Source organism: Montipora foliosa, chromosome 11 (genome assembly GCF_036669935.1).
Source record: "Montipora foliosa isolate CH-2021 chromosome 11, ASM3666993v2, whole genome shotgun sequence".
In the NCBI taxonomy this organism is placed as follows: domain Eukaryota; kingdom Metazoa; phylum Cnidaria; class Anthozoa; order Scleractinia; family Acroporidae; genus Montipora; species Montipora foliosa.
This window is the reverse complement of record NC_090879.1, coordinates 24,567,354-24,574,853: the sequence shown is the minus strand read 5'-3', so window position 1 is coordinate 24,574,853 and position 7,500 is coordinate 24,567,354. Positions and strand designations below refer to the sequence as shown.

At 39.1% G+C, this 7,500-nt stretch overlaps 1 long non-coding RNA gene across 1 annotated transcript in view; it reads left to right on the top strand.

Annotated features, from left to right (window-relative positions):
• LOC137977748 (uncharacterized) overlaps positions 1–7,500 on the top strand; it is a 26,968-nt gene that overhangs the window by 9,699 nt on the left and 9,769 nt on the right. The window contains exon 3 of the long non-coding RNA XR_011117875.1: positions 4,468–4,501. This is a non-coding gene — a long non-coding RNA (uncharacterized lncRNA). The remainder of the gene's footprint in view (positions 1–4,467; positions 4,502–7,500) is intronic.

Below are 7,500 nucleotides of genomic sequence, written 5' to 3'. Positions count from 1 at the left end.
ACTTGCAAACGTAAATGAGGCTTATTGACCCATGTGAATAACAAAATTCAAGGTAACATGGCAAGGGAGGTTAAATTTGTATAACGCGATAGTAACAGAAGTAATTTTTGTATAGAATGTGGTTGTGAGCAAACTAAGTGGAAACATCGAAATTTCGCATACGCGTAAAATTAGAGGTTACTGTTATCCTATCCATTGTGTGTTCTTTTCCAAAGAACAGTATTTTGCGCAAGTCGTTTACATGAAAAGCGCGAGAATTTGGCAAAATAACCCGAAACGTGACCCTGAGACCCAAAGACGTAGCGACCCAGAGAACCTTAGTCCCAGTGAACCAGAGACTTAGCTGTTACACACCTTAAGAGCACCTGCTACACAGCACGTAACTAATCGATGGAAATCGATCATCGAAAAGCTAAACACGTTTGACAATAAAGTTTTGCTCCTTGGAAAACATATTCTCCTCAAATATATCAAACTTCACTCAACTTGAAATCAATACAATCTCGTTTAAAATTGCTCCAAAATTATGAAAAATATTGAAGTGAAAGAGCCTTCAGGGTAATCACAATCCAGGAATGTTCGGTGATGTACTTCAGGGTGTGTTCCTTTCTGTGCATCCAAGAACGGATTTTCGATCATAAATCGGATTTCGCGTTTCTTTCGGTAAATCCAAATCGGGATTTCTGATCTAGTGAATCCTCTTTGAAAAACGATTCGCTAGATTTGAAATCCAAAGAATCCAAATCCAGATTTGCGATCTGCGCTGTTCCATTCACAAAGGATGGAAAATTAAACAGTTGAACCAGCGGTATTTTCAGCTTGAGCAAACTTAGTCCCTCCAGTTTTCGACTCTGCCACTGTTTTGCCAAAAAACACCAGTAAACATCTGGACAAACGTTCCTTCTGTGGTCCTTATTTGCCACGGAAGAACTTACTTTTCCACAGCAAAACCTACTTTTCCTTCGCGAAACTTACTTTGTCAGGGCAAAACTTAAGTTTCCACCCCATATGAACCATGTGAGCGTTAGCCCTGCTAATGTAAATGGGCCCACACAAGGACAAAGAAAATCTCTGAGCAGGGTGGGAATTGAACCCACGACCTTCGGGTCGGATCACCGCTGCTCTACCGCGACTGAGCTACAAGGTCACACGGGAGCAGGCCCTGGGAACTGAAGATTTTAAAGTCACGGCAATGAACATGTACAAGTACAAGGAAGGATTACGTTTTTGCAAACGTTGCCCGTGTAGCACTTATATTTGAACAGACTTTAGGTGTGGTAGTTCCTCAAGAGTGACCCTGGTCGGAACGTCGCTTAATGTAGAGGAGAAAATGAAAATTTACTCTCAAGTGCTGACGTTCGTCATATAACCGTAAATTTGGCTATTTCATTCCGTTGTTGTTTTGCAGACGACGCAAAGAAATGGACAAAAGTGAAAAACGCACGAACAGGGCGTGCAAAGCTATTGTTTTTGCCCACTAAATATGCAGCAAATTGATGACGTTCTCGTTGCCGTCGCCGTTGTTGTTGTTTAAGCTCCCTAATAGCTCTTCAGCGGGATTAAATTAGAGGTTCGCATTGGTAGTTTCTTGTTGGTTGATTTCCATAGGAATTTGTACCTAACAAGCGGACGCCGCAAAAAAAAAAAAAGAAAAAGAAACCGGTGTAATCCACGTAGAATTGAAGGGAGATTTTAACAAGTCTTGAACAAGAGGGGTAGAAAAGTGGACCCCGAAACTGGATCTCCAACTGGACCTCCTTCCGGGCCCCACTCGAGAGAAGAAAGAAAACAATAGATGGTTTTCAGTGACATCATCAAATGACGTCAATCAAGTGACGCCATGTCAAATCAAGTGTCAAATCAAGTGACGCCATGTCTTCTGAATTTTTTACTAAAGGAAGTTGAAGATGGCCTAGAACTAGATGTAAATCTTTTTTCAAGTTTCCAGTTCCGTAGCGTGCGCGCAGGAGGACATGTAACTCGAAACGTAGGTCAAAACGTAGATATAGTCTGTCTGCGCAACCCGAAAGCTTTTTCTTATATTTCGCATTTTTACAGGGATTTCTGTACCCTTGTCCAATTGGCTAGGATCTTACGCACTCTGTGATTGGACATTTACTCACTCAACAAATTACGCAATCCTTTTAATGAAAGGTTGGAAAGAGAGTTCAAGCCCTAAAAGATCAGTTTTAAATTGATTGTCTCCTGTCTGAGCAGGAAAACTCGCGGAGGGAATTTCTTGTATGTAGAAATATATTTGTTACTGTGACAATCCGAAAACCATGAACACTAGAAAAATTTATGAAATGTTATTATGTTTCAAGTAAAAAGCCAATCTTGCGCGCGAGAAAACTAATCCGCAACCAGTAACGGTAATTAGCATCACCCAACTAGTGGACTAATGCAAATACTGCATTTTGATTGGCTACGCTACTCGAGGACTATTAGTAATAGTCCTCGAGTAGCGAAAAGCGTGACGCTTTCTTTCATTTTATTCTCTTCAACTTGCATTTGCTTACTTTATTATTGCCTTTTCTGTCCGACTAGTTTAGTGATACTAAAACAATTAAACCCTTCGCCCTTAACGGCCACGGGTCAATAGCCCATTCGGCTTCGCCTCATAGGCTAATTGTTAATTAGTTTGTGGTTTCATGTCGCTTTTGATTGGTTGCTACGCAATGGGAAATGTCAAAATCAAATCAACGTGTTGACGGTTTTTTTGGATCCGCCGCACGTGCTACGGTAGATCTTCGATTTTGTATTTGTTTACGATCCATCGCAAAGACAAATTCAAACTCTCAATTTCGGCGAGTGTGTCGAACTGTTCCCATCTCTTCGCATGCAATAACCTTTTATGGTTCTTTTTTAAAACGCGACGACATAAATAGGAATAAACAAAATAATTAAACATCGCCTTTCAGTTTAACCTTTTGGCTGTTGAAATGCAAAGCACTTGTTCTGTCATGCAAATAACGGAAGTAAGTGAACGTCGAATCACAAAACGCGCAAGAATCTATCCAATCAGAAAGGGATACGGAATCCCTGTAAACTCTGAACAAGCTTTTCGCAGCCATTGCGCAGACTGGCCATACCGGTGGTTTAGTCTGTCTATGACGCAGGCTACAGTTCCGTGACGTCTTTCGTTTCGAAAATACAGTATTTTGAATTTGCGAATTGTCACCTTGCGTGATACAAAGCTTTCTGGTTGAAAAACGATGTCTATCCCTATGAATATCAGCATTTTGAGCCTTTCAAGTACATTTGGAGATGTGTTCTATCACATGGGCGAAAAGTAAGCGCTTTCATCGCGAAGTGAACTCCAGATGTTTTCTTTGATCACAGAACGCATTGCGTCACCATACAAAACTCTATAAAGTTGCGTGAAACGCTTCGACAAATAACTCAGAAACAGACCTGAGAATTGGAGAGGTGGTTTTCAAGATTACCGAAATGCATTCCAGTTCCATTTGTGTCCATCCATGCTACTCTTTCCTTTTACTGTATTTCTTTCATGTTGTTCAACAGTTTTAAGTCAGAGGGTTATTGCAATGTTTCATTCTACTTTTTGGGAGTCATGAAATTACATAAATTTGCGTGGCATAGCCCCTTTTAACTGTAGAATACACGGCCACTCCAAAACACTTAAAAAATTGCCGCTATGTGGCTACACATATGCAGAAAAAATGGGCGGATCATAGCCACCTTTTATTTCCCGGATTAGCGGCCAAAAATAAGTCCTGACATAGAAATTACTGATATTTTGAAAACATAAGGTTTCTTTGTAAGTTTCAACGGTCGGTCGGCGTGGTGTAATAGTTGTTGCGTAAAATGTAATGTTTTCGCCGGGATTGGGTTGTTGCTGAAATGTCATTTGTCATTGGCATTGCCAAATCCATTTGCCCTTTCAATTTCAACTTTTTTGGGCAAATCGCCAGTGACAAAGTAAGTTTTCGCATGGAAAAGTAAGTTTTGCCGCGACAAAGTAACTTTTGCGGTGGCAGATGTGGGCCACCCGGTAGGAACGAGATTGTATTGATTAGTTTGATATATTTGAGGAGAATATGTTTTTCGAAGAGCAAAACCGTTTTTTTGTCGAACTTGTTTTAAACCAGGATTTCAGAAACAAAGAGATCATTGCCTCAAGTGTAGAACGGAATAAATGCGAGAATATGTCCTTACCATGTTTCAAGAACGTATGTACTCGTATTTATTCGGGATGCTAACAATGCGTTATGCGTGCGTGTTTTACGAGAATGCGAAGTAACCAACAAACCAACAAAAATTATTACTGTTAAAAGTTATTCTATAATATCGTGTTATTCAAATTTAACCTCTCTTTCAACTGGCAGCTTTTAAAAGTTTTGTCTCTACTGGAAAATCATGACAATCCATTTAAAGTGAAACCTAAGAATTCCCATAAACTTCTCTTATTTCATTTTATCTTATTTTAATCTTGATTCTTCTCAGGTCTTTGGGACTTCACGGCTTTACGCGGAAGAAAGTAAGTTTTGCAGTGATAAAGTAAGTTAGTTTTAGTTGGTTTTGCCTTGGCAGATGTGGGCAACCGTACGTTTCAGAACATGCAAGGGAGTTAAACCAAAGACGACGGCCACCGCAACTAAAACGTCATTCCAAAATATAAGTTAGCGCTACCGCAAGTATATCGCGATTATTCGTTCTTGTTCGCCTAGTTCAATTCGGACGAACTATCCTGTCACCGGATGGGTACCAACGGTTTTAAAGTCAAAACAGAAAATGAAAGGTTCATAGTTATTTGCTCACGCTGTCCTCAAAACCTAAAAAAATGGTGATTTCACGTTGTTGTTTTATGGAGTACGGCAAACAAATACACGGAAATTCGTGCAGCACGTGCTGCACAAGTAGATTTCCTTTTTAACCAAATTGATTACTATTCTTGCTTTGTGGCGTTGCCATAGCTGTAGCCGTCGTCTTTGTTGAAATTCCCTACTTTAAATTATTTACCAATCGTTTGTAATTAAGCATTGCTTAACAATTAAAAGTTCCAATAACGATGTTTAAGGTATAATTTGCTGTAAACAAAAGCCCTGAAATAAGTAGCTTGTTCAATTTGAGTTCACATTTATAGGCACAACTTCATGCGGCTTTGTCCGTCAAACTGGTTTGTTGGATATTGTTAACTTATGAGCTAAAACTTTTGAGCAATATATTTGAGAGGCCGCGATAATAAACGCATTCACGAAGAATTGCAAAGGTTACAGATCGATTTTCGGATTTCGCGTTTCTTTCGGCCGCGGAATCTGGCAATCCATTTTGGATTCGCAGGAAGGAACACCACCTCATTGTCACCCGGGCCAAAACTGGTTTGACGAGAAATCTAAACTGACTTTCCGCATGGAACTGAGACTCCAGAAGTATTGTTTTCAGTCATAGTTCGTTGCTTTTGTCTGGCGTAGCGTTGTCTCGGACCTTGGAAAAAAAATTTCTCCGACGCCTAGGGTATATGATGTGCCGATCCCATTTTTTTTTTATTTTTCTGCAAGGAAACTGGTCTTGGTTTTTGCGCGTCGCGTCAGGGCAAAATCTCTCTTGATGCCGGAATGTGTGGAACTTTGATATTTTTTGGAAAGAGATTGCGTTCATTAATTACAAAGATTTTGTCCTGGCCAAGACGCGTTTACACAAGTCAAGCAAGACTACTGCAGGAAGACCAATACAAAATTAAGATTGCGTTCTCCTTCGTCAAACGCAAATAATTCCCTAGTTTTGTTCGCTCATAAGGCGCAGCATTTTTTCAGTAAACATCTCTCTGTGTATTCTCAAACGTACGAATGAACAAATTCCTAACCTTTCTGTAACACAACTAACAAGCAATCATGATCAACAAACCTCCAATAATCCCTTCTTCTGTGTAGAGACCTGCAAAAGCGATATGCTTAAGCCCCATTTACACGAGCAATTTTTCCTTGACAAGTGGACTTGTCAAGGAAAACTTGTCAAGGAAAAATTGCTCGTGTAAATGGGGCTTTAATGACTTTGTCGTTTTTATTTTTGATGCCGATGTGTGCAATTTTTTTCGCTCTTGTTTACAAAGGCGAATGTCTGTAATAAACGAATTTTGAAGTTGAACTAGAAGGGAACATGGTACCAAAATTTCGTATAGTTTAGGATGCCATTGACAACCGAGTATTTAGGCACGATTTTCAATATGTAAACTTGACACAAACAAGATTGAAAGTTAATGGTACATCTTATAACTAAGTGCACCTTATAACCGAAAAACTTCGGTATTGATGATGATGATGATGATGATGACTATCCTCATTATCATCCTCATCACTTAATTAACTCATTGCCTTCCAAGAGTGAGACTTGATAGCTTTTACTCCTTCTAATTCCAGACCACTTTAGCAATCAATGTCCCCTTTGAAGTCTAAAGTGCATTTAGCTGAGCAAAGTATCCTTCTTTTAGGGGAGAATGTGAATCAAGGCAAATCACATGAAATTGAAGAAGATTGAATCAAATGTTGTTTTTTTTGACGAGAGGTGAACCCAGGAGTACCCAAAGAATCTTTCAGAGCAGATGAGATCAGTATCTCTCAGAACATCGTAGAGAACCCATAGATTCAGCCAACATATGACAGTGGGTCCAGGAACTGAATCTGGGCTATTATAAGAGAATCTTTGCTAATGTCATTGTTTACATTTTTGCGAGAATATGTCCTTTTGTTTCTTCTGTGAGTTTACAGATATGACGTTCTATTTACAAATTGACTTCAAGAGGTATAAGACCTTGTTAAACTTAGTTAAATTTCCAATTTTACACCTGTTAGCTTTAATAGCAAGCCAGCTAGAAGTCATCAAAAACTGATAAACTCAAAGGTGCTAAGGATCCCATACATTCATTATAGAATTTTGATTTTTCAAAGCATCATTGCTCAGATATTATCTGCGATAATGGGTTCAAATTTTCAAACGTAGTTCATTATGCAATGTGCTTTCATTAAGTTCATTAAGTACTTTATTCTCAGCTGACTGATCAGCTGACCATGGGAGGGCCTCATCAACCCTGCTGTTCGTCAACCATTGTCACATTGTAAGCAATATCTTAGAACAATGTTTAGACCTGAGAACACATTAATTAAAGTGTTAGCTTTGTTTTGATATTCCAAGAACAATGATTTGTGATGTGACTGACCTGTTAAAAGACTTGTGTTTTAGTAACTGCAAAGGCAACAGTGTTCTCAAATTTTTTGTTTAATTCAGAGCTAAACATTTTCTTGGCTATCTTGGCTCCTTAATAACACATTCTCTTGTACTCGTTTTACCTTGTGGATGCTGTAATAATTTGGTTTGTTTTATGGTTGCTTCAGTTTTAACTTTGGAGTATTACTCCAGGGTCTGGGCAGGGAAAAGCATAGCAATTTGTCACTTGTCCAGTTCATTTCAAAACATCACTATTATCAGTACAAGTTGTGCAATCTTAATGACAGCAGAGAACTTTACTGTGCAGACATCAAG